The 23,649-nt window shown below is 43.2% G+C and overlaps 1 pseudogene; it reads left to right on the top strand.

The window, feature by feature from the left end:
• The first annotated feature begins 13,410 nt into the window (after positions 1–13,410).
• The window catches only part of LOC142376976 (dynein axonemal heavy chain 8-like), a 58,488-nt pseudogene continuing 48,249 nt past the window's right edge, over positions 13,411–23,649 (top strand).

The following is a 23,649-nucleotide window of genomic DNA, read 5'->3' as shown; positions in this document are numbered from 1 at the left end:
CAGCCTGTGGAGCAGAAGCAGAGCCGCGTTGACTTTGGTTTTTGCTGGTGTGTCTCTTCAGTGTGCGGCGTCGCAGGACCCAAACGTCCGTCCTCTGTTGGTGTGTGAGCCGATGCTGGACTCAAACGGTCTGACTTTCAAACCCTCCGAGGAAGACTGGCAGGTTTGTTTAGATTTCAGTTGTTAGTTTGGAGTTTCCTTTTCCTCTTCAGAACCTTACACCTGAATGATTTCTGCAGGAGGCTGTCGCAGAGGTCATCGAGCAGTTTGAGAAGACGGTGATGTCAGTTAAACCGCTCGGAGCAGATCCTGATTTCGATCTGCTGACCATGACCGACGAGTGTAAGGTAAAAACCCAACAGCCTGATGGGTGTAGTCAGGATAACTGTCCTAAATGTTCATGTTGATATGTCATTAATATCACAGTATGCCTACATTTAATGCAGTTTTATGTTGAATTATAGGGGCTGAAGAACAAATACGAAGAAGGTCCCTGTTTGCAGATGATCCTCCAGACAGATACTCACTTTCAAAGTGTCAAGCAAAGCATCAGGGTGGGTTTTAACTTCCTGTTCACTTGTTTAGCTTGTACTCTGTCTGGACTGACCTTTGTTCCCTCCCCTTCAGGATTTAGTCCAGCAGGCCTTTAAGGCGGCAAAGGTGTACTGTCACACGTTTGAGTCTTTTCTAATGTCCTCCAAAGAGAAGAAGAGTCTGAATGTGGGTGTGATGGGGCAGCAGGATCGAGGTAATCTGCAGCACATAAGCACCACTTCTGTTTTCTATCACATAAACATGACATTTAACAGCACAAAGAATCTGGGGCGTTTCAAACCAACACAAATAAGTCAGAAAGAAAACCACAAATTCAGTTTGTTTGACTAAATTTATACAGTTTAAATGACACCACATCTACATTTAGTCACTTAGCTTTTATCCAAAGTGACGTACAAATGGGGAATAACAAGCTTCAGTGTGTATTCTTCAGTATAAGGAAGTGTTGGTCAGGCGTGTTCGGCTGTTAGAGGTGAGAGGAGAGGAGGTGTTCTCTGAAGAGATGTTCTTAAAGGTAGAGAAGGAGAAAAGAAGAGCTCATCCATCATGGCACCTGGGTTTCTTGTGGCCTTCGCTTAGAAGGAAGTTGAAGAGGCAGTTTTTCTGTTGGATTGAACGATTGGCTTGGATCTCAAACAGCTCAGTCTTTGAGAGGTTGAGTTGAAGGTGAATTTCCTTCCTCCATGTGGGTAAATCAGATAAATGAGCACAGAAACAGTGGGATCACAGTGGGATAGGAACAGTTTGGTATCATCTGCAGAGCAGTGATGCAAGAAGGAGGGTGGATCCAGGTGTTTGTCCCTGAGGTATGACCGGTGCCATGCCTGGTTTCCCCATCTCAGAGAGTACAGGTGGCAGGATCTACTGTGTCAAAGCAGTGGCAATTCTACTGATTTATACATGGGGTGGCAGGCATATATTGTAGGGTGTCAAATTTTTTAGGAAGCCCATCTTACTTTGTACTTTATATGAACCCATATACAACAGTTTTTTCAACACCCAAGTGTGATAAATTCAATATTTGATATATCCCCCCCGGTGGAAAATGTTGAGGTTCTCTCCGGGTACTCCGGCTTCCTCCCACTGTCCAAAAAATCATGCATGTTAGGTTGATTGGCATCTCTAAATTGTCCTTAGGAGTGAGTGTGAGCGTGTATGGTTGTTTGTCTCGTTTGTCTCTATGTGGCCCTGCGATGGACTGGCGGCCTGTCCAGGGTGTACCCCGCCTCTCGCCCATTGACTGCTGGGATAGGCTCCAGCCCCCCCGCGACCCGATCGATGGATTCAGCGGTATAGATAATGGATGGAAAATGTTGAACGTTGTTAATTCAATCGAATCAATCTGAGGCACTTTGAAAGCAAAATCAAGCCATAGGAATGATTTAGAAATTTGAGGACTTCCCAGCACTTTACAAAATTCCAGCATTATCCTAGAAGTAAAGCCCTCCCTCAAAGGCCTGCCTGCCAAAGTATTTTGTGAGTGTATGTGTACAGAATAGGTTAGACAGGTTTGTGAGAACAATTTCTTTATTTTTCCCCCATTAACAATAACAATAATAAAACATGTATATCAACTGATTGCTATACAGTATCAAATTTACAGAAGCTGTATGCGACGATTGCTGTGCTGTGCAGCAAATCTCTTAACAAACTTCAAGTTCAAGATGTCAAAGGCTAGCCAGCAGCTAGCTAGTTATCAACGTTTTTCAGTTAGGTAGCGCCAGCTATCTAGTTACCGAACTGGCTTGAAAAGCTATCTTGTGGCTAACCGTGACATGAGGTAAAACGTAGCTAGCGGTTATCCAGAGATTTTTTTTGGTGCAAATCCGTTCGTAACTTTACGAACGTTTCATGAATGAGACTCAAACTGGCTTGAAAATAATAATAATAATACTTTTATTTTGTACAGCGCCTTCCATCTATGAGGAATTATAAACGTTTGGAAACCATATTACACTTGTTGCATGTTATCCACCTGTGAACAGGCTCCATCTGACAGCTTGAGTCCTGACTCCACGTCAAGGCAAAGAGATTCTGCGATATGGATGCAACCATTCGTGATGGGGGGGAGGGGGGTGGACCAACGTGTTTCTTTTTCAAATTTAACATTCTGCAGTTTGACACCGATTTCGGATTGTTTTGCATTTGATTTGATCTTAAAACGATATTAATAATAATTATCCAATAAATCATCAGTTGGTATTTTTTGACTGGGGTGGCAGGTGGGGTGGCAGACCCCTTTTCAGTGGTGGCAGCTGCCACCCCGTGCCACCCTGGTAGTTTCGCGCGTGTGTCAAAGGCAGCTCTACCTGCTTAAAGAAAGCTTGAGTGAAGGTTTACAGAAAGACTTCACAGAAGCAGAGTTACCTTTTGATCGGTTTACGTATCAGTGTATGCAAGCTGTACATTAGGAGTTATGTTTAAGGGGATCATTCTGTTTATTCTGACTTGGCCTCACAGGTTTGGTCTCCTTTGAGAAAATGCTGGAATCTTATAACAGTCAACACAAGCAGGCGTTAGACATCAAAGAGAAGAGACATTTCGGTTTGCTGCTGCTGAACAACACACAGCTCAAAGACCAGATTGTGACTTCTTCCATCTGTTCTCTGCAGGTCAGGACGAGCTTTTCAATTCTTAGATCATAGAAATAGTCTGCTCCCTATCAGACCTCACGATTCGGTAATACAACCTGCGATGAAACCAAATGGCCAATCTGTGCAGAAATCAGCGTTATCCTCTTCCACTTCAGGCCATCAACGAGGAGGCCAGAAAGAAACGAGATGTCATTCTCGCCGAGATTCGAGAAGCCAATTCGAAGCTGGAGTTACGGCCCTCTACCACTGCTGAGATGGCCGGCTCTCTCATATACCTGGATGAGATAGAAGACAGGGTGAGGCGTGCGCTTATTGTTAACAGGAGTAAATAACCAATTACAGTCAAAGGTGACAGCAAATGTTGTATTTGATGTCATCCTCTGTCCCTCCCAGACTTTGGACATCGGAAAGGAGGTGGAGTCAGTTTGTGAAATGTACAATCTGATCAGAATGTACTCACTTCCCATGCCCCTCGACGACCACGTGGAGTTTGCCTCAGTGGAGCCCTACATGGACGACTTCCTTGGCAACATCGCCTGTGCAGCAGTAGAGAGAAACTCCAGCATGAGCAAGTTCTGCAGATCCCTGAGCACAGACATGAAGGAACTACAGCACAAGGTCAACGAAATCAGAGTCCGGTCACAGGTATCTGGAGATTATCTCTGTTTCAGTGATGGATATCTTACAAGCTATCCTTATACTCCACATACTCCTCTTTTTTCGTGCTCCTGATGTGTTCGTGTGCATGTACGCTGCTTCTACTTTATTTTTTTTTACGTGTAGGTTTCAGATATCCTCAACATCAACGCAGATTCCTCCCAAGTGCGTCTCCGACTGCAGGAAGTCCAGATTTCCATCGAAGATCTTCAGGCTCAGGCGTCTTCCTACAATTCCTTCCAGCAGAAACTGAAGGTGCCGCAGTTGTTTTCCGGTGCAGAGCAGAAACGGCAGTGATATTCAGCAGTTAGGGTTCACAAACTTCAGCCTGGCCACTCCCACATTTTACAACCTCCAGCATCTTTCTGAGTCGCTGCTAACTCAGAAATCACAAACCCTTTTTCCAGAAAAGTTTATTTAACAGAAACAAGAAAAAAAAAAGATTCTCAGAGTCTTCACTGACCAGCTTCTTTGTATTTAGGAAACAGAACCAAATGTAGAATCTGAAGCAGCAACACTCAGTTAAAGCTGTTCCAGAGTCATGTTTCCTATCTTGCTCCATCAGCTTCCTTTAATGACACTTTTTAATGCTTTGGGAACTGAGGATACTGATTGTTGCAGTTTTTCAGAGGAATCTGGGTCCATTCCTGCTGAATCCCAGATTTCAGCTGCTCAACGGAGTTCATCTGGTTCAGATGCCTCCTAGTCGCCTCCCTTTGGAGGTTTTTTCAGGCCCCGGGGCAGACCCAGAACTCACTGGAGGGATTATATATCCCATCTGGGCTGGGAACACCTCGGGATCCTCCAGATTGGTGAGGGATGTTAGAGTATTAGTTCTCTTTCTCCACTTAACTCACACCCCTAAACCTTGTGCCTCCAACATGGGTGAAAGGTAATTGTGTTTCAGTGTCATTTAGGACAAGTTTTAAAACTAACTGCCTCCAGTTACGAGCAACACAAAGGACCAAAGCCTAACTGAGTACTGAGCCCAAAGTAACCACTGCTAACAGGAAACTCTAAAACCAGAGGCCATGAAGGCATTTACACGGTGAACCACTGCCGCCCCGGATCAGAGTTTCTGAGCAGTTACTCTGATAAACCTTCGAACTCCAATCAGTCAGGATGGCAGCTGGGAGGGAGGAGCAGGTGGGGTGATGGTCTAAACCTGGTTCATCACAGCTCTGTTCTTCCTCTGTTCTGGCGAATAAAGATGGAGGCCACTGAGTTTCGCTCACTGAAGGACTTGGCTGCAGAGTTCAGGTTGACGCAGCTCCTGTGGGACTCCCTGGAGGAATGGGACTCTTTACGGGCCAGATGGCAGCAGGTGAGGCGCACACCTGATGTCAGACTGATCACTCATACAAGGAAGTGTGGGTTCTAAGCTCCACGGTGTCCTTTAATGTTCCCCCGCCTCCAGACCACACTCAGACAGCTGGAGCCAGACCAGCTCAGCTCACAGGTCAGCAAATACAGCGACCGCATCTGTCAGCTGGAGACGGGCCTGCCGCCCAACAGTTTGGTGCCAGCTCTGAAGGACAAAGTGGAAGTCATGAAGCAGAAGGTGAGCGGGACAAAGTTCTGTGTTCTGCTGTGCAAAAATATGACCTAAATGATAGGGGTGGGACAATATGCTTTGGTCCCGATTCGATTTTATCACGATTCTTGATAATTGCCATTCTACAAGTATTGCGATTCGATATAATCAGTAGGGGTGGGAATCGCCAGAGACACCACGATACCAAATATCACGATATATAGACAAATTTTCAGCTGCAAAGGATACCAACATAATTAATCTTGATCAACATGCTTATCTGTTAAAAAAAAGTTTTCAGTCAATTCACCTTACTTCAAATATTTACTCCAATAAAATGGACTGCTCATGAGTCACTCGGGAGCCGCGGGTTGGCCACCCCTGCACTATTCCATCACGTGGTTACGTCAGTTTTGAGTTTGTGGCTCGGAAGCTGCAACATTTTCTGCTTTCATTCCAAAGCGGCAGCGATGCGCAGCACTCTCGCCATAAGCCTGGCTACTGTTGGCAGCTTTAATTCCTGCTGTGATGCGAGATTAAGTTGACATGGACGTATCCCGACACAGCGACACAGATATTAGAAGCGCTGTCTGTTACAACAACCAAGTGTTTGTCTGCAATCCCCCGTTCTTCTGCTGCATTTCGCAGGAGGTCTGCGATGTTGGCCCCGGTGTGGCTTTCATGTACCGCTCGCGTTTGGAGTAGGCTACATAAGACTGCAGTTCCCAGTCCTCTGTGATGTGGTGCAATGTTACAGTCATGTACGAGTCCACTGACCTCGACGTCAAAGCGTCACTAGTTAATGCAACCCTTCCTGCTGTTCTCAAGGATTCTTCGACTTCAAGCTTAGTTCCTCGGTAGAGTTTAGGCACAGCCGTCTCGGCAAAGAAATGGCGAGACGTAATCACATACCTGGGCTCAAGCGTCTTTAACATGTTGCAAAACCCGGCATTTTCCACCACGCTGAATGGACGGATGTCTTTCAGCATGAAGTAAACAATGGACTGAGTTAACTTCCTTGCACGCTCACAATGTGAAGGTAGCTTTGCCAATCTCAGTGTCCAGTGTCGGTTGATTTTTTTTTTTTTTAATTATTGTGTTTTTCCAAGCGCTGGTTTCGTTTGGCCCCCCTCACCTGCCAGTGCTGCTGGGTGGTAACAGAGAGGTGAACTCTTATGTTAGATGTGTTCCCGGAGTATTTCACTTTCGCACTAGAGTCCCTGCAGATCGCATGTGTCATGTCAATGTCTTTCTTTCCCTCTTTGTTCAAAAGTCCAAAATAAGTCCAGACATTTGACTTAAATTTTGATGGCGCATTTATCAGTTCTCCTCCCGACATGTTGCTGTGCTGTGATCACCTATGACCTAGTTCACGTGCCAGCCAGATTTTACGAGAGCCGCGCTTCGCTGTGTTGAGCGCACCAGACAGTGAACGGTTAGCACCATTTAGTGGACTAAAGAAGCAATTGATTTTATTTTGGTGCATAATACAAAGTTTATTTTTTAGGTGTATGTGACCAAAATATCGATATTTGGTGTTTCTGAATCGATACAATATCGCCACGCCAAATGTCGCGATATGTCACTGTATCGATATTTTCTCCCACCCCTACTAAATGATGTTTTATCCTTCAGCTGCCTGTGATCAGAGACCTGTGTTACCTGTGTGTGAATCTGGAAGACTGGGAGACCCTGGAGGGATTTTTGGGCTTCTCACTGAGTGTTGAGGAACTCACTGTGGCTGCTTTGGAAGAGCTCAACATCTTCTCCCACGAAAAGGACATACAAGAGGTAACACACATGTTTACACTACAAGATTGTGCTCCAATTCTGCTCCGATTCTGCTCTGATTCTGGTCCTGAAGAGCAAAACACAAAGACGACAGAGAAAATGGAACGTTTCACTTCTTTCTTTTGACTGGATCATTCAGTCAGGATCATTTCCTGTTTCTGGTGTGTCCTGATCTCACAATCACTAAGTTGGACATGCAACCATTTCACTGTTTTTGGGGGGATTTAGACCACCTTGAACCGGGTCCAGATGAAAAACGACACTCTTTAGACTGGACTGGATCAGTTCTGGAATAGGTGTTAGATATCTAGGACCCAAAAACAAAGGTGAAAAATAATTTTAGAGCTGCCTGGTACAGGTTGAAAGCACCTCGGTCCGGCCCCAGAGCGCATGTGACACCATTAGCTCTAAATATTTAAGATGTTGGCTGAGAGTTAAATCAAGAAGGGGGATGTAGAGAAGAGAAATGAGTGAATAAAAGCCTGCGCGATGCAGAAAACAGGCCTTTACTCCTCGTGGAAAACCTTTTTCCTGAATAAACTGCATCGATATTTGCTAAAGGTTTGGTGTGCATTACAAAATAAAGCATTTTGTGGGGGGGGGGGTTCAGTTCTGCTGGTGGTCTGCCAACATTATGCTGCACGTGTACACACATAAATAAATGTGATGTAATGTTTTCAGGCCAAAGCTGCGACTGTGAGTGAGGCCAGATGTGCGAGTAGCACCCAGACACAGGAGGAGACGGCAGAGGAGATGCTGTGATGTTCAGGCTCCTCCTGTAGAGAAGATGGAGGCTTGTGCCATCAAACAGAGGTTCACCTCAACCACTCACGCTTTATTTGTTGCTTTAACTTCTCCGACACTGTCCTGTGAAAGTGTTACTTTTATTTATTCATTTTCACAATTACCATTAACTGAGATGAACTGGATGACTTTCACCATTTTATGCATTATTGTTGTTATTAAGTGTACGCTCCCTGTTCAGGTTTAGCATGTGGAGATAACTGACAGTAAATATCAGGTTCGTGTTGATGGATGTGTCCTTCATGTTGACAGAAAAAAGAGGCAGTGGCATTTTGTGCAATTGTTAAAGCTGAAATTGTACAAATGAGCTGAAAGATGTTGATGAGTTGTTTCTGTTGAATATAAAACTGTCACATGAGACACAAAGTTGTGTTATACCATGGGTGTCAAACTCTGGCCCGCAGTGTAATTATATTTGGCCCGCGAGGCAATCCCAAATGACTACTAGAGCTGGCCACCCAGTGTTATAGACAAAACCCGAAAGTAAAGCAGCACCGCGATTACTGCGTGCCTTGCGTGTTGGTCCCATTAGCGGCAGCCCTGCAGGATGCTTTCATTGAAAAACCATTAGAGGGCACCGGCAACTGTCAGACTGTCACACTCTGCTGGCACGCAGTAATGGCGGCAGGCAAGATGGCGGGCCCATAGAGTTCTCGTCGGATTTTTGTATACAGCGCATTAGCCGCTAATACTACAAATCCCATAATGCTCTGCTGTTGTTTTGGCGCGTCAATCAGGACAAGACCCAGAAACTTTCACCGTGCTACCCCTTCCCAAAAATGTCGAAAAGAAAGGCAGAAAACCGGTGGGAGGAAGAATATCTGTTTACATATATAAAAGACAGACCTGTCTGTCTTGTTTGTGGAGTCAGCGTGGCTATAACTAAGGAGTACAACATTAGACGACACTATGAAACGAAACACGGTGATAAGTACAAGGACCTTGACATGACTCAAAGGAGACAGAAAGTAGAGGAGATAAAAAGAAGTTTGGTTTCACAACAGATTATGTTAAAAAGAAAAAGCTACATCACAAAGTGAGGCTGCTCATTTGTTTTCCACCAAAGAAGGGGGTCTCCATCCCGTGGTATTGGCTTCTCTTCTGAGTACCGGCGCATTTCAATAAAGGCATCAGTTCCAGGTGTGCGATGTTCCTGGAATGCAAGGACTTGGGAGTCAAATTCTGCCCATATCCCACCTATTGCTGCAGGTGAGCTTGAGGTAGTTGCAGGAGCAGCCACTGAGACAGAGCCGGTGGCAGAGCTTGTACTTGGTTCAGGAGCTGACACTGAGGTCCGGTTCACTGACTGCATTTCAGTGATCAGTCGTTTTTTCACAGCTTCAACATTTGCCATGTCACGGAACCCGAGGTTTTTAAATCTTGTGTCCAGGAATGTGCTGACAGCAAGACCATAAAAGGTTTCAATGGCTCTGAGACGGTGCTGGCATCGTGATCAGAGCTCAGCAGCTAGCTTGATACCTTGGCTCTCATGAGTTGCAGTTGACCTCCGAAGTGATGGAACCAGGGGTATCACTTTTGAAACTGAGGCATGTTTCTCTGTCGATATCTCTTTTGTGACCTCTTCGAATGGTCTCAGGGCATCAATGGAGAGACTAGCCATGGACCAATCTTCCTCACTCGAGCACAGTGAGCGTTTTCCACAAAGACAAAGTGCTGTAGTAACAGCTTCCTTTTGCTCAAGTAGTCTCTCAAACATGTAAAAGACAGAGTTCCACCATGTTTCAGCTGACTGGATCAGTTTGTGTTCTGGTAACTTTGGTTGTTTCTGAATTTCTTTGAGCCTCTCTGCTGCTCTTGTGCTGTGGTGAAAGAAAGCTACAATAGCTACAATTTGTCTCCCATTAAATTTTTCCTACTTGGAATCTTGTAGCGATGATCGAGTGTCTTTACAAAATTCCTAAAACCCTCATCTTCAACCACAGGTGTATATCCTTAACAATCATTTCAGCAAGAGTCCTTGTGATATCCATAGCTCTTTGGGAATCCTCTAGATAAATGAAACAAAAAATGATTGAGTCATAACCTCATAACCTGTAACAATGAGCTTAGCCTAAACATAGGAATACTACTGTTCCTTTGACAGTCAACTGGTTTTCCTCATCATAGAAATGTTTTTTAGAATTTAAAATCCATAAGCCGGCAGATATGCTGTGATGTTTACTCTGCGGGTGCTGTTTGGCGTCTCTTAGGAAACTCAGAAGGAGGACTGAAGGGATGCCCATCGTCTTCCAACCGACTGACCCGGCTCTGCAGTGTGCTGATCCGCAGGCAGGACCCTCCGACTCTGCCAACTGCTGAACCAAATTCAGTCAGCTGTATACATCCAGAGTCAAAATAAAGCTTTCATTCACTGCAAACTGCTGATGCTGCTCTACTTCTTACTGAAACTTCCCAGGTTGCATTGCCACATTTTATAGTCTTTATGAAAGCATGAATGGTTTACCCACAAGGTGGAAAACAACCACCACAAGCCGGTCGGACGCTAACTGCTGATTGTAAAAGTGGCCTCCTAATAATGCCACATCGATGAAGCTGAAACGGTGTTCAAATGAAAGTTGGCAGGTAGCTTTTTGGTGAAGCAGCGAGTGCTGCAGCGTGTCGGCGCCACGTGGACACAGAACATTCAGTCAACATTAGTCTGTGGTTCTCCAAAGATTTACAAGAACCACTAATGAATGTTTGGAGAATGCGTGCAGAGGCTTTTGGGAAAATAAAAACTCCACCATGTTCTGAGGACTGACCACTGAAAATGCAGAAGGCTGTACCACATTCAAAGGAACAATCCTTCAGCATCCTGAGGTCCTCATGAAATATCTGGGATACACTACAGGAGACCTGTTAGTTCACTCCTCTGTTCAAGTGGGTCACTTTAGGAAAGCGGAGGGACCCACTCCACTCCACTCTGCCCATCTCCTCCTCAGGGTCTGCCTCTTTTGACATCTGTGGTCAAATGATAAAGTCGCTCGTTTATCTTCTTTCTGGTTATGCAGAAAAAACAACGCAATTCCAAGTAAATAGTTGAAAACTTGACATTGTTGTCAATTTTTACAAAGATCATTTATCTTTGCATATAAATCTTAAGCCTCGTTTCCACTATGCAGTACGCTACGGTTCGGCTCGCTTTGGGGTCAGCTTGCGTTCCCACCGTACAAAGGGGACCCTCAGGGGTGGGCGGAGTGCGTGCCGAAGCGTAAATAGCAAATAACAGCAAATAACACATAACATCCATAATTTGGAACCACCTCCAAGCTTCTTCAGCTTAAAGCTGCAGTCTGCAGGATTTCTTGTTGTCATACGTAAAGTCCTACTTTTTGGCATTTTAAGAGTTTACATGATCTATCAGAACGCTTAAAGTTGAAAACAGTGACCTCCGTGGTCGCAAGATGCAAGAAATGCTTATTTTTTAACCGAAAAATAAAAAGTTATTCAACTTCCTGTCCCGCCCCATCAAAACACATGAGAACTCGTGCAGGCCTAAGTGCACGCCAGATGCGCGTACACGACTCCTCATTCATCAGCTCACCTGTCATTTGCGATCATGGAAGACACAGTAAGTAGACTAGCCCGTAATGAAGTTCAATAGTCTAGATAAATAAGCGCGGGGACGAGCCTACCTTGTATCGCGCGTGCACAATCGGTGATTGACAGGCAGCAGAGCCCCGCTCGTAACCTGACTGGTTACCTTGGCTACCTGGAACCTGTGTGCTAGGTACCCCAAGCAGAATGGTTAAAAAAAAAAAAAACCTGCTGCGTCCTGTGAGCCGAGTTCCGGCCTCGTTTTGGCGTTGACGAAGGTAGTCCGGCTAGTTGGCTGGGGTCACAAAAATAAAGCGTCTTGTTTCTCAAAACAATATGCGTTCAAAAGAGTAATACATTTGCATCACAAAATGGTTATCCAGAAAAAGTCAGACCTCACAATCGCTTGGCGCTATTTTTGCCTCCCTTCATAGCGACAGCTGCACCTGTTACGGTGTTTACTGCTCGGAAGCAGGGGACTGCTCGGTCTGCTTTTCGGTTTACACAGCCTGTAGTGATATGAAGGGAGAGAGAAATAGCGCCATGCGATTGTGAGGTCTGATTTTTTTATGGCTACCGATTTTGTGATGCAAATGTATTACTCTTTTGAACAGATATTGTTTTGAGAAGCAAGACGCTTTATTTTTGTGGCCCCAGCCAACTATCCGGACTACCTTCGTCAACGCCAAAACGAGGCTGGAACTCGGCTCACAGGACGCAGCAGGGAGTAAGAAAATGTTCATAAATGATGTTGCTAATATGGGATGTCATACAGCTTCATGTCAAAAGAGGCGAACTATCCCTTTAAGACTTTGAAAGTCATGTAGTGTGACCAAAGCTTAACATTAAATGCCAACCTGACAGAATTTAAGCAGCAGTTTGTTTTTGTTTTGTCAGACTCAGTGGGATCACTGTAAGCGACCTGTAAACTGTATTTGGATGGGATGTCTTCATTCATCTACCTACAAGTCATTATAAGAGATGTAGACTGAGCTTAGTAGCACAATTCAGTCATTTGTACCGAATGGGAGAGGCAACTCTCAAACCTTGCTCATCTCATTCAGTTTTGCTTCACCCTAAATCCTTAAAGGCTGCCTTTTAAAGGAAACACGCTTAAAAGATGGAATTAGGGTTAAGTTGCACTTAGATAAGATTAGATTAACATCATTACAAAAATATTTCCCTTTGACTTCCTTTTCTTTATGCAATGCGGAGTCCAGTGCCTTCACCACCAAGGGACAGTGAGGCCAGATGTCAGGAGACAGAGAGCAGCACTCAAGAGAAAATCAGGGCCAGGCAGGGGACCCGAGACGATTGTTTCCTTATAATGTGGCACAAGTTGTGTAAGATATTGTTTGGGCTTCATAGAAATACAGCAGTGTAGATGTTGGTCTATTTACATTATGAACTTCTGATATAAGTCTCTCTCTCTCTCTTTCTGGGCTTTCTGCTGAATTTTCTGTTGTCCCTGTTTATCTTCGTTTGCTCAGCCCTGTTCATCTGGAGGAAGATGAGAATCTTGAAGAGGCAATTCAGTGTTGTCTACTAGAAGACTGTGCTGTTAATATTCTAAAGTAAGAGTTACAAGTATTTTTTTACTACAGTAAAACTCTTGTTTACACCAGCGTAAACATCGCAAACAACATGGAACAATTCCTCATGCACTGAAGGTGATAGTGGAGTAAATGCAGAGGTAGCCAAAGGTCTGTTTATCTTTGTCATTGTCTTTTTTTTAATATAGGTCATCTGAAATGCCGAGCAAAGAAGAAGTTGCAGGCCTTCTACAAGCTCACAGTGAGAGAGTTATAACATCGGAAACAAGACAGATCTATATTAGTCGAGCCAATGCTTGGCCAACAGCCCAACGTGTGTTTAAGAGAACCTGTTTTGCACAAAGCTGTGACATGATGCTTTATATCACATTTGCAAGCCATGAACATGACGCTGAGGAAGATGCTGCCGACCTTGGAGGTCCCAGGCGAGAGTTTTTCCGATTACTGGTGAAGCCTATCTTCCAAGACAGTGGAGCTTTTGAAGGTTTTTTCTAAATATATTGGTTTGAAAATGCCAGAGTACACGATACAGAATGCGGTGTTAATTTATTTAATCTTTCAGGCACACCAAATGGATGCACACCAAGACTGAACATTCTCCACTTGCAAAATGGACTGTATGGAACCATTGGCAGGATGAAGTCTACAGTAATAATAACTGTAGGGGCTGAAGCACCTGCATTCCTGTCCCCGAGTGTCGTGGACTACATTGTGTCTGGGGACATCCTTCAACCTAAAAAGGTAATGGGCAATATTCTGACCTGAAGACTATTGTAGCAAGCCTTTGCTTTTTTTGACTATTCCACAGCAGTACAGTTACTTTTATTTTGGTAGAATGCATTATTTATTTTATTTATTTTGGTTTCATATTACCCAATAAATAACTAAAAATGACTTTCTTGCCATTGGTAGGTAACTAAGTGTAAGTGAAATGCTACATAGTACTTCTGTAAATGTTGATTAAATGCAGTCATTTGAGAAAATAAGATTTTTGGGGGGGCTTTTTATGCCTTTAATGATAGGACAGTTGGAGAGAGACAGGAAGCAGAGAGAGGGGGAAGACATGCAGCAAACGACTGTCCGGTGCGGGACTCGAACCGGGGCCCACTGCAGCAAGGACTGTAGCCTCTGTACATGGGGCGGCTGCTTAACCCACTACACCACTGACCACCCTGAGAAAATAAGATTTTAAAGATCTGATCTGTAATATTTAGGTTCAACAGGCAACCTTGCAGGATGATTTGGAGAAAGCAGTCAGCAGCTGTGACTAATGGCGATATAAGGTGAGGGTCTTCCACTTGTTGTCACCATGGCCAACAGAGATTTGTTTGTGAAAAATGCAGTTCTATACCATACTGTTGTGCAACGGCAGAGCTGTCTTGATCAACTCATTGATGGCTTGTCCCACTATGGAGTAAGATTCACCTCACAGTTCTGTATCATATTTGCTCCGTGCTGTGGTAAAATGACTAAGAATTGCCATATCCCCATTTAAAGGTAGGGTAGGAGATCCTGGATTTTGAGTCCAGCGAAGCTGCATTTTGAAAATACACCGGTAAAAAGTCCCAACCCTTTTCTTCACTTTTCCCCCGAAGGCACGCCTCTAGAGTACATGAACGCGCACGAGCACGAAGGTGCACGAGCGCTGTTCTGCCAGCAAGCATCGATCGTTGCCGTATTTAGTACTTAGTTTATGCTAACTATACGTTTAATAATGCTAGGTGCTAGCCAAGCTGGCTCTAGTTTAGCTTCCTGCCAAGCTTCTGGACGTTCACGGAGCAGGGTACGCGCACAGGGAGAAGGAACGGTCCGTTCACAATGATTGGATACTGTTTTTCCTAGATTGTACGTTCTAGAGGCCACTAAAACTTTTCATATTTGTGTCAAAACTTTTAATTAATTGGTTGCAATGGGGGTGTGAAGAGTATTTCAAGCAATATGTAAAAAAATGTTCCAGAAAAAGATCCCCTACCCCGCCTTTAACCATAACTACTCATTTTTATGGCCTTTCATTTATGGTGTTGAATTTCCTTCTAGGTTTTATCACTCCTGAGAGAGAACCCCAGCTTGCATGTGCTGCTTGACATACCAGGAAAGGTCAAAGGTCGAGCAGCTGATTTTGTAGCTGGTATTCACAAACCAAGCTACTCTGTACTGGGGAGCAACGGAAGAGTTAGGGAGGAGTTGATGATGGGAACATTTAGGGAGTTTCTCCAATGTCTTGAAAGTAAGTTTGTATTTTTAATTCAGTATATTATACAATAAGGAAATCCAGGAAACGTACAGATTTATTTTATTCTTTACAACTCATGAAGCTGTGCCTATCTAATGTTTATGTACCATGTAACAAGAATACAGTTGTTATGATAGCTTGTAAGAATAACATTGCTTTTTCACCAAAATACCTCTACAGTAAACCATTAGTTATTCAATTAGTCATTGATTCAGTCTTTCTTAAACCTGAGTATTTCCGAGTCTCCAAGTCAACACTGGTTTCCCTTTGCTTTCAGATCAGGGGTCTTCAACGTTTTTCAGGCCAGGGACCCCCAAACTGATGGAGAGTTGGAGCAGGGACCCCCCTACTATTAATATGGCATACAATTGTGTTTTATATTTAACGGGGCCTAGTGCCGTTTATAAATATAGCTACTCTGTTATTGTACATTCAATACTAAGCTATTCAAATAATACACAGGTTAATATATTCATGTCTTTATTTTAAACATGTGCAAGGCACAGGGTTGCCGTGCCACTGCCATTTATAAACAAACATCTTGCATACAACACTGAGCTATTCAAATAATCCACAGATTTTAACTTTAAACATGTATGTAGATGGGGCAATGAATCCTCAAAGCATCTGTGAATGGCACACGTGTGCACAAAATTTGTGAGAAAAAATTGTTTGAAAAAAAAAAAAATTTTTTTTTTTTTTTTAAATGTTAAAAATTGTCTAATCAACCAAAGATTTCGCGACCCCCCTGCAGTACCTCCGCGGACCCCCTGTTGAAGACCTCTGTTTTAGATAAAGAGCTGAGAGACACATATGGGGACAGGACTCTAACCGAGGAGGAGGAGGCATTCCTGAAGACTTTGAGCCCTGGTCACATCTTTGCGTTTGCTACAGGGAGCAGCAAAGTCCCAGCCATTGGTTTTTCATCCAACTCCTAAATGAATATTTATTCATGATGAAGACAGATATCTTCCCACTGCACATACGTGTGCCAACGAGCTTCACCTTTTTGTGAATGCAACAACAATGACTGATGATGATGAATTCAACTACTGCTTCCTAGTGGCATTAATGAATGGATTTTTATTCAGCACCATTTAAACAAATGTCAGGATTCCACTCTTTAGTTTCGGATATGAGGTGCTATTAGTATTTATGTTGTCTACAACTGGACTAAAGTATTGTTGTGTTTTGAGATGTTTAACAGCTACCATTAAAGTACAAGTAAAGGCTTTGTTGTTGCAAGCACAACTTTAGCATAAATGTGCTGTCCTAGTTTTAATTTTTACTGTAAATCTACTAATAATTCACTGAAATCAGTTCATCAGGCTGCTGTGTTGTTCTGTGTACCCTCTGCCCCTCGCATGGTAACAACCCTAAAACTTTCCACTACAGCCCAGTGGCTGATGGTGTCCATGTGTAAATGTATTCCATAGAGGAGATTTGAGGCATATAGAGTTTGTTCATATTAGAAAGCAGTGGTTTCAATTGCATTACATAAGAAAGCTGAAAAATAAAGACTATAGCTTGTGTTTTCCCATCTTGCTCCACATTCTTTTCATCTTGTTATGAATTTAACTCGAGTTAAATTAGCAACTAGAGTTACTAGTTTTTTTATACTCAACAAACAGTAGTGAAGGAATGAAACTATGTACATTTACTCAAGTAAGGTACTTAAGTAGAAATTTGGAGTACTTTTCAGATCACATTTTTTAATTCCCCTCCTCACCATTGAAAGCCATGTTTATTCAGATTCACTGATGTTGAATATGTTGTGACAAACTGAAGAATGTGTTCTTTCTCCTCATCCTACTCCTCCTCAAGCTCTTTACAAAAGTGGACTTTTGAAAGTACAATGAGGCTAATGTTACCCAGTTGTCCATGTTATGCTGAGATCACACATTTACAAGTTTATCCAAAATAAACTGTTGTGTTCTCTGAAACAATGTTTTGCCATTGTTGTTGTCATGTAGAAGAGGGTTAATGGCATCATTCAGTTCTTGCAAATCCCTGCCATTCAATGGGGAAAATCCTCTTCTAGAGTTTGGTGAGGAACAAAAAACTATCCCTGCTGTTGAGAGTTCTGGGTTGTGAAGATGAGGCAAATCATTGTCCAGACTAAAAAGCTGAACTGGTGTTCTATCTCCTTCAGATGAGATAGAGTGATTGTTAAATCCAGCTTAGAATTCCTCCAAAGTACGGTTGATTCTGGGTAGAAAGAGCTAATGGAGACAAAATAGGTCTGTTGCATTATCTATGTCTAGGATACTCAGGGATTCCAGTTCATAAAAAATGGGTGCATAAATATGGCTGCAGTTTTTGTTCAAGTCTCGGTTAAAACGCTCGATCCTCTGGTTGTGTACAGAACTTCCTGTTAAGACAGAGCCTTCAGCCCTGCTTGCATGCATGTCCTCCCAAATCTGAGCGTTCTCTCCTCTGTGATCAGTCCTGATGTGCAGTGGTCTGCCAAACTGTCCAACAGCTGCAGTGAAGTGGTCTCTCACAGTTTCAGCACGATTATTGTTGGAACAGTGAAGACACATCAACATCCTACTGTAGCCGTCTATGGCACCTTGAACAACCAATTTCCACCTAATCAACTTGTGATTTCCGTCGACATGCCATATAAAATTTGGATGTGGGACAGAGTACACTCGCCGAACTATTGCTGTTCTTCTCCTGGCTAAGACACCAACTGGGTCCATCCTTAGCAGTGAATCTCTTACACGTTGTCTTTGAACCACAATGTTTTTGGAGCGGACATGCCCCATAAGCATCACTTCTCTAATATTTGGGTGTTCAGTTTTTATTTGTGACACTTCAAGATCCAATTGTTGATCACTGATGCTCTTAAATTTTGACGTTGGGATGTTATAGTCTTGCAGTAACTTGTAGAAATTTGGCCTCGAGATTGAAAGAATAGATGCCGCTTCTGTAAAGGTGGTTTTCAGTGAAAGAACATGTTCAAGCTCCTCTTTGGAAATCTGATGTCTTCCTTGTTAGTCATTCTAGAACACAGCAAAGAATATGACATTTGGCATGTTTCTATAACAAACAAGGGTTATTCAAGAGGAAATTATAGACCTAACAGATGAGCATTCACATCACTCATCATCTTTCTGACTGAAGAGAATTATAGATTGTACTGTTTGTTTATTTAAGGAATGTTTAACTAAATAACATGGACCATCAAAGATGAGAGGTTACTGAGAGGTAAATGAGAAGTAAATCAAACAAATATGAACATGAATATGAATGAGTACTTACTGAGCAAGGTCTGTTGCTGGTAAAGGTATGGTAGCGCTGGAGCAGGAACTCTGAGGAGTTTTAAAATATAAACAAAATACCAAAGACGTTATTATATTGTCACGTGTTAGTGTAAAATATGCCACCATGATTGGAAACAAAACGGAAACAGTATACCACACAGAAAACAAACAAACAAACAAACAGCCAGCTAGGTTACATGAGTATGAAAGTATACCGAGCGGTATGACGTCCCAGTGGAGGTGGTGGGTGTGGCTGGCCCAGGTGGGATGTTGCAGCTGGTGGGAGCCTGAAGAGACATTAGCAAAATATTAGCAACATTATCTTTCATGTGTTTTTTCTTTTTATACGCCCAGCAGTCAAAAACCACCGATGTGATTGGCGAAGGACAAAAAAGCAGGACAATGTAGAAACAAAGAGAGATAGATTTTATGCTTTTTTACAGTACGCACACTATACATATATATACACATACACACACACACACTAGTGGTGGGCCGCTATCGGCGTTAACGTGCTGCGATAATTTGAGAGTCTTATCGGGGGATATAAAAAATATCGCCGTTAATCTATTCTCAAAGTTGGGTTGGGAACTGGGTCAAAATAGGTAGCCTAAGCAAACTGTGATGACTTTTACCTTGATATTTTAGCTCGGGTGTGGGCCGATGTACTTTGTCTGCCGTTAGGTGTGATTAAAACAGAAGAACGCTACTTTTCAGAAGCCTGTGCTAGGCACTTTATGGAGGTCGCTTATCTGTGGGGGATAGTTGACAAAATCTGCCCTGTTGGAACAGACAGCGCTCCTAATATGGTGGCCGCAGGGAGGATACTGCGCGTGTGGCGCAACAGAGACGCACTGCACACAACGCTATCTCAACAGCAGCACCATCTCGCCCTCCCAACAAGTGCTGAATATGAGAAGTTGGCGTAGCTAGAGAAACTGCTGGAGCCATGCATGTGAATAAACTGGTCTGCCCTAATGTTGCTGACTCGCTGGAGAAGCTTCGCTTGAGAATTTGCTTTGGTAGCTTTGGTAGCTCGTGACGTCACATTTAGAATGTTCAATTCTTAAAGGCCCCGCGGCTATGCAGCACCCCCGCGGAAAAAAACATGAGGAAAGAGAGGGCAGGAACACGAATAAACATGTTGTTATTTACAATTTGTTATACAAGATATACATCACTTTTACAAATTATGTAAAACTACATTAGGTACACCTGAGAAGAGCAGGAATAGCAGAGGCAGCTGTGAAAATAAACTAAATTCGAAAGTAAATCCGAAATAAATCCGAAATAAAACTTAATTGCAGTGAGAAAGGTATGCTTGGGGTTACTACACTATTGTATGGAAGCACTCGACACGGCAATTGCAACAGTCTCAGGATTAAACGACTATTGTTTGGATAGGAACCAAAGTTTACACGTCTGTTTCCGTGAACGCCGCGGATTGTCCCCCCTGAATGAGCCATTTTAATCTAGATTAATCTAGATTAATTTCAAGATTTCAGTGAGATTAATCTAGATTAAAAAAAATAATCTATGCCCACCACTAATATATACATATATATACACACACACACACTTTGTTTCATGAACGAGGACACAGTGGTGTTGGTATACTTGACTATTCATGTTGTAAAACAGCAGAGCGCAAGTTACAGTGGGTAAACATACACCAGGAGAACCACCGATGCAGTACCACATAACAAAGACAGATGGCAGCAGCAACACATTTATAAAGGCAGGTGGCAGCTAGCCTGGGCGAAAGCCGACTGTTGACTCTGTCAAACAGTCTGGGAAAACCCAAGAGGAATCCGTTTCCATGGAGGGCGGGACCTTACCCAGCAACTTAAATTTATTGGAGTAACGGAGTTCCCTTAACCAATGATAATGTTTAGAAATGACGTTGGTTATGCGCCGAGGTTCATGCTTACTCTCGCGAGGCTCTAGCTCGCGAATCACGCTTCCCACATCCGCTTTCATTATACCGGTACCATTTGATAAATCAAACTTTTCCCAAAGCCAGTTGGAAGGAGAGCTACGACATCCTTGCCACTAACAAAATTGACGAGGCATTCCTCTTGCTCTCGTTTTAATTGTGTAATGATCTCCAGAGTTGAGACAACTTCATGGATAGCTTCTAGCGTTCTTCCGTCACCATGTTGATTTCCGCTGCGGTTGAACTACAATTATATGGACTACAATGGACTCCGCGCGTGAGTTCTGCGTCACCACTCGCAACTGTTTGCTGATTGGCAAAACACTGAGCGAACCGAGGTAGGGGGATTTGGCCAGACTATGTGCGGAGCCAAAATCTTTGGGCGGAAGTACGTAGGATGGCGTCGCCAGGCTAGGTGGCAGCACATGTCCTGCAACATCTCCCTTTTCTTAATTAAAGCAATGGCATATGAACTGAGACCTGAAACAAAGGCCTACTGAGTACTCAAGAAAGTTACTTGTTTTATCATGCCAAAACCTATCACTGTTGTACATTATACCGGCAGCGACAACAACATAAACATTTGGCAACATAATACAACTGGTTTTATACTGGCAGCAGCAACTTCATAAACAAACATAAACATTTGGCAACAACCAGAATACATATTTTTCTTTCCCTTCAGAGATCCAGTCTTTTAGGTGGCCTGGTAATCCGACCATAGCGTGAGGTGACTGGAGGCCCTGTTGGTGTGGAGGTTGTATCAGCAGCTGGGCTATCAGCATGCTGAGGTGGGGTAGCACACGGCGTAGCACTGAGCTCTGGCCAGTGAATCTCATTGTGAAAAAAGTATTCATACCATTTTCCTTCAGCAAAACCTGAAAATGGGTCCCACAGACCCAAGCCAGGGATAAGCAAAGCAATATTTCACCAACACACACAACACTGTATAGAAAAGGAGCACCAGCACCACACACACACTATTGTATGTTCTATTAGTTCGTAAAAGAAGGAATCGAAAACAGTCAACCTGCTGGGTGAATTTATCTAATCTGTTATCGGTACCACGTACAACTCAGAATACAAGTCTGTTGTTGAGAGCGTCATTTCCTCTTGCATCATCTGTTGGGGCAGCAGCATCAGAACCAGGGACCTAAAAAGACTCAACAACCTGATAAGGAAGGCTGGTTCTGTTCTGGGGACGACTGTGGAACCTCTGGAGACAATAATGCAAAGAAGGATTTTGCATAAAATCAAGAGAATTATGGACAACCCTGAACATCCTCTCCATGAGACTGTTATCAGAAAACAGAGTCTCTTCAGTCAAAGGCTTCTTCAGTTTGGATGCAAAACGGACCGCTACAGGAAATCTTTCCTGCCCACAGCCATCAGCATCTATAATAACTCTTTGATTTAATTGAGCTACATCAACATTTAATTTCCCTCTGGGATAAATAAAGTATTTTTGAATTGAATTGAATTGAATAAAGTGCATTGCAGTAATCTAGCCGAGATGTAATAAAGGCGTTGATTACTGTTTCAAAGTGCGTATGTGCAAAGAAGGGCTTCACCTAAGACCAGATACACTGAGACTAAGATACAAAAAAAGCTGGACTTCACTATTGCACCAATTTGCCGGTCCAATTTAAAATCACTGTCCATCTTAAAACCCAAGTTTGCGACTGTTGGCTTCCTGTATTGCACCAAGGGGCCCAAGTCAACAGGAGGGGATTTGCAAGAGCCACTGGGACCAAACACCATCACTTCTGAAACAGGAAGGAATGCCGTTGGACCATCCTACAGGATGTGACGGACCACAGTTTCTGTTGAGCATGAAAAATATAGTTTATTATTTTTGACTGGACCACAGGAGTTGGTCCTAAATAGGTGGACTTTGAGCCTCCAGCTGCTGTGCAGACGGGTGAAATGGATCGGTCATGTCAGCTTCAGGGCCTCCTTTTGAGAAGTTTTGGTTTGTAAATGTTTGTCCAGCAGACCCGAGCACGACACATTCAGCAACAATGTCCATTGGGTTTTACGTTTACATCCCCCATCTGAGCTGGGGGACTGATGTAGAATCATTTGACGGGGGCAGAATGTCAGTTGTACCATTTCCCATTGCAGACACAAGCCACATATTTGTGTGATTTTATTTGATCAATTTATTTATACGCCATTTATTCTTCACAGCTACTGTTGCTGATAATGCAATATTCTGCCCGTACAGTCTGTTTGGTTCCCAAGCACCTACGTAATTGTTTTCTGGTGATGATGCACGCCTCCTCCTCATTATATCCACTCAGGAGAGTCAGATCAGGCCAAGTGATTTCTCCAAGAATAAAAAGCAACAACAGGCTGGCTGAAGATGCACTTAGACTTTCCTCAAAGCTGCTGGGGTTAAATGCTGGGGCCCTTGTCCACTTGAAAGCATGACAAGCTGTTCTTATGGAATAGCCAGCCCTTTCAAACCCTTTAATTACGTTCACATCTTTTCATAGCTGACACCTGATCTCAGGTGGTAAGCTGTTATTCAAATGAATTGTTCTGCGCTATTTATCAGCATTCTGAAAAGGCTGATTTGTTTATTTCACAAGAGCAGGAGAGCCGCACACTTTCCACATGTTATGTTGAGAAGTGATCATTTACATACGAGGTGGCTCCAGTGCTCTCTCATCTGTACCCTCTTCATACTCACTTTCCTTTTGACCTACTATCCACTGGATACAATAACGATCAGCTTAACTGCCTCGTGTGTTTCTTCAGCCTTAATGTTTGTTCTCATATATTTTCTTATGTGTGCAGCAAAGCAGTGAAAGCTTTGGTTGGCATAATGATCACCAGATGTGAACACAAACTACTTTGTAAAGCTGCCCATCCCCTTTGGCATCTTTATTTTGTTGTGTTACAACTTTGACATGTGTCTGTTTTTTTGGATTTTTATGTCATAAAAGTGAAAAATAACTGCATGTATGGGTTGTTTTTTAAGGCCTTCAATTATGATCCGTTGCTGAAACTTGCATATTATGTCCATTTTTATTCAATCAAAGTGTCTGAAGATCCCGGTATGTTTAAAGCTGTTGTGAGAAGCCCCACCACTGAGCAACATCAACTTGTGTTTCATTTTGTTAACAAGCATCACGTCGGTACGTGTGCAAAAAGATCCCGTTTGATATGTTGTGTCAGAAT

Source organism: Odontesthes bonariensis, chromosome 3 (genome assembly GCF_027942865.1).
Source record: "Odontesthes bonariensis isolate fOdoBon6 chromosome 3, fOdoBon6.hap1, whole genome shotgun sequence".
NCBI classification, from domain to species: Eukaryota; Metazoa; Chordata; class Actinopteri; order Atheriniformes; family Atherinopsidae; genus Odontesthes; species Odontesthes bonariensis.
The sequence above is the reverse complement of the archived record's forward strand: the minus strand, read 5'-3'. Positions and strand labels throughout refer to the sequence as shown.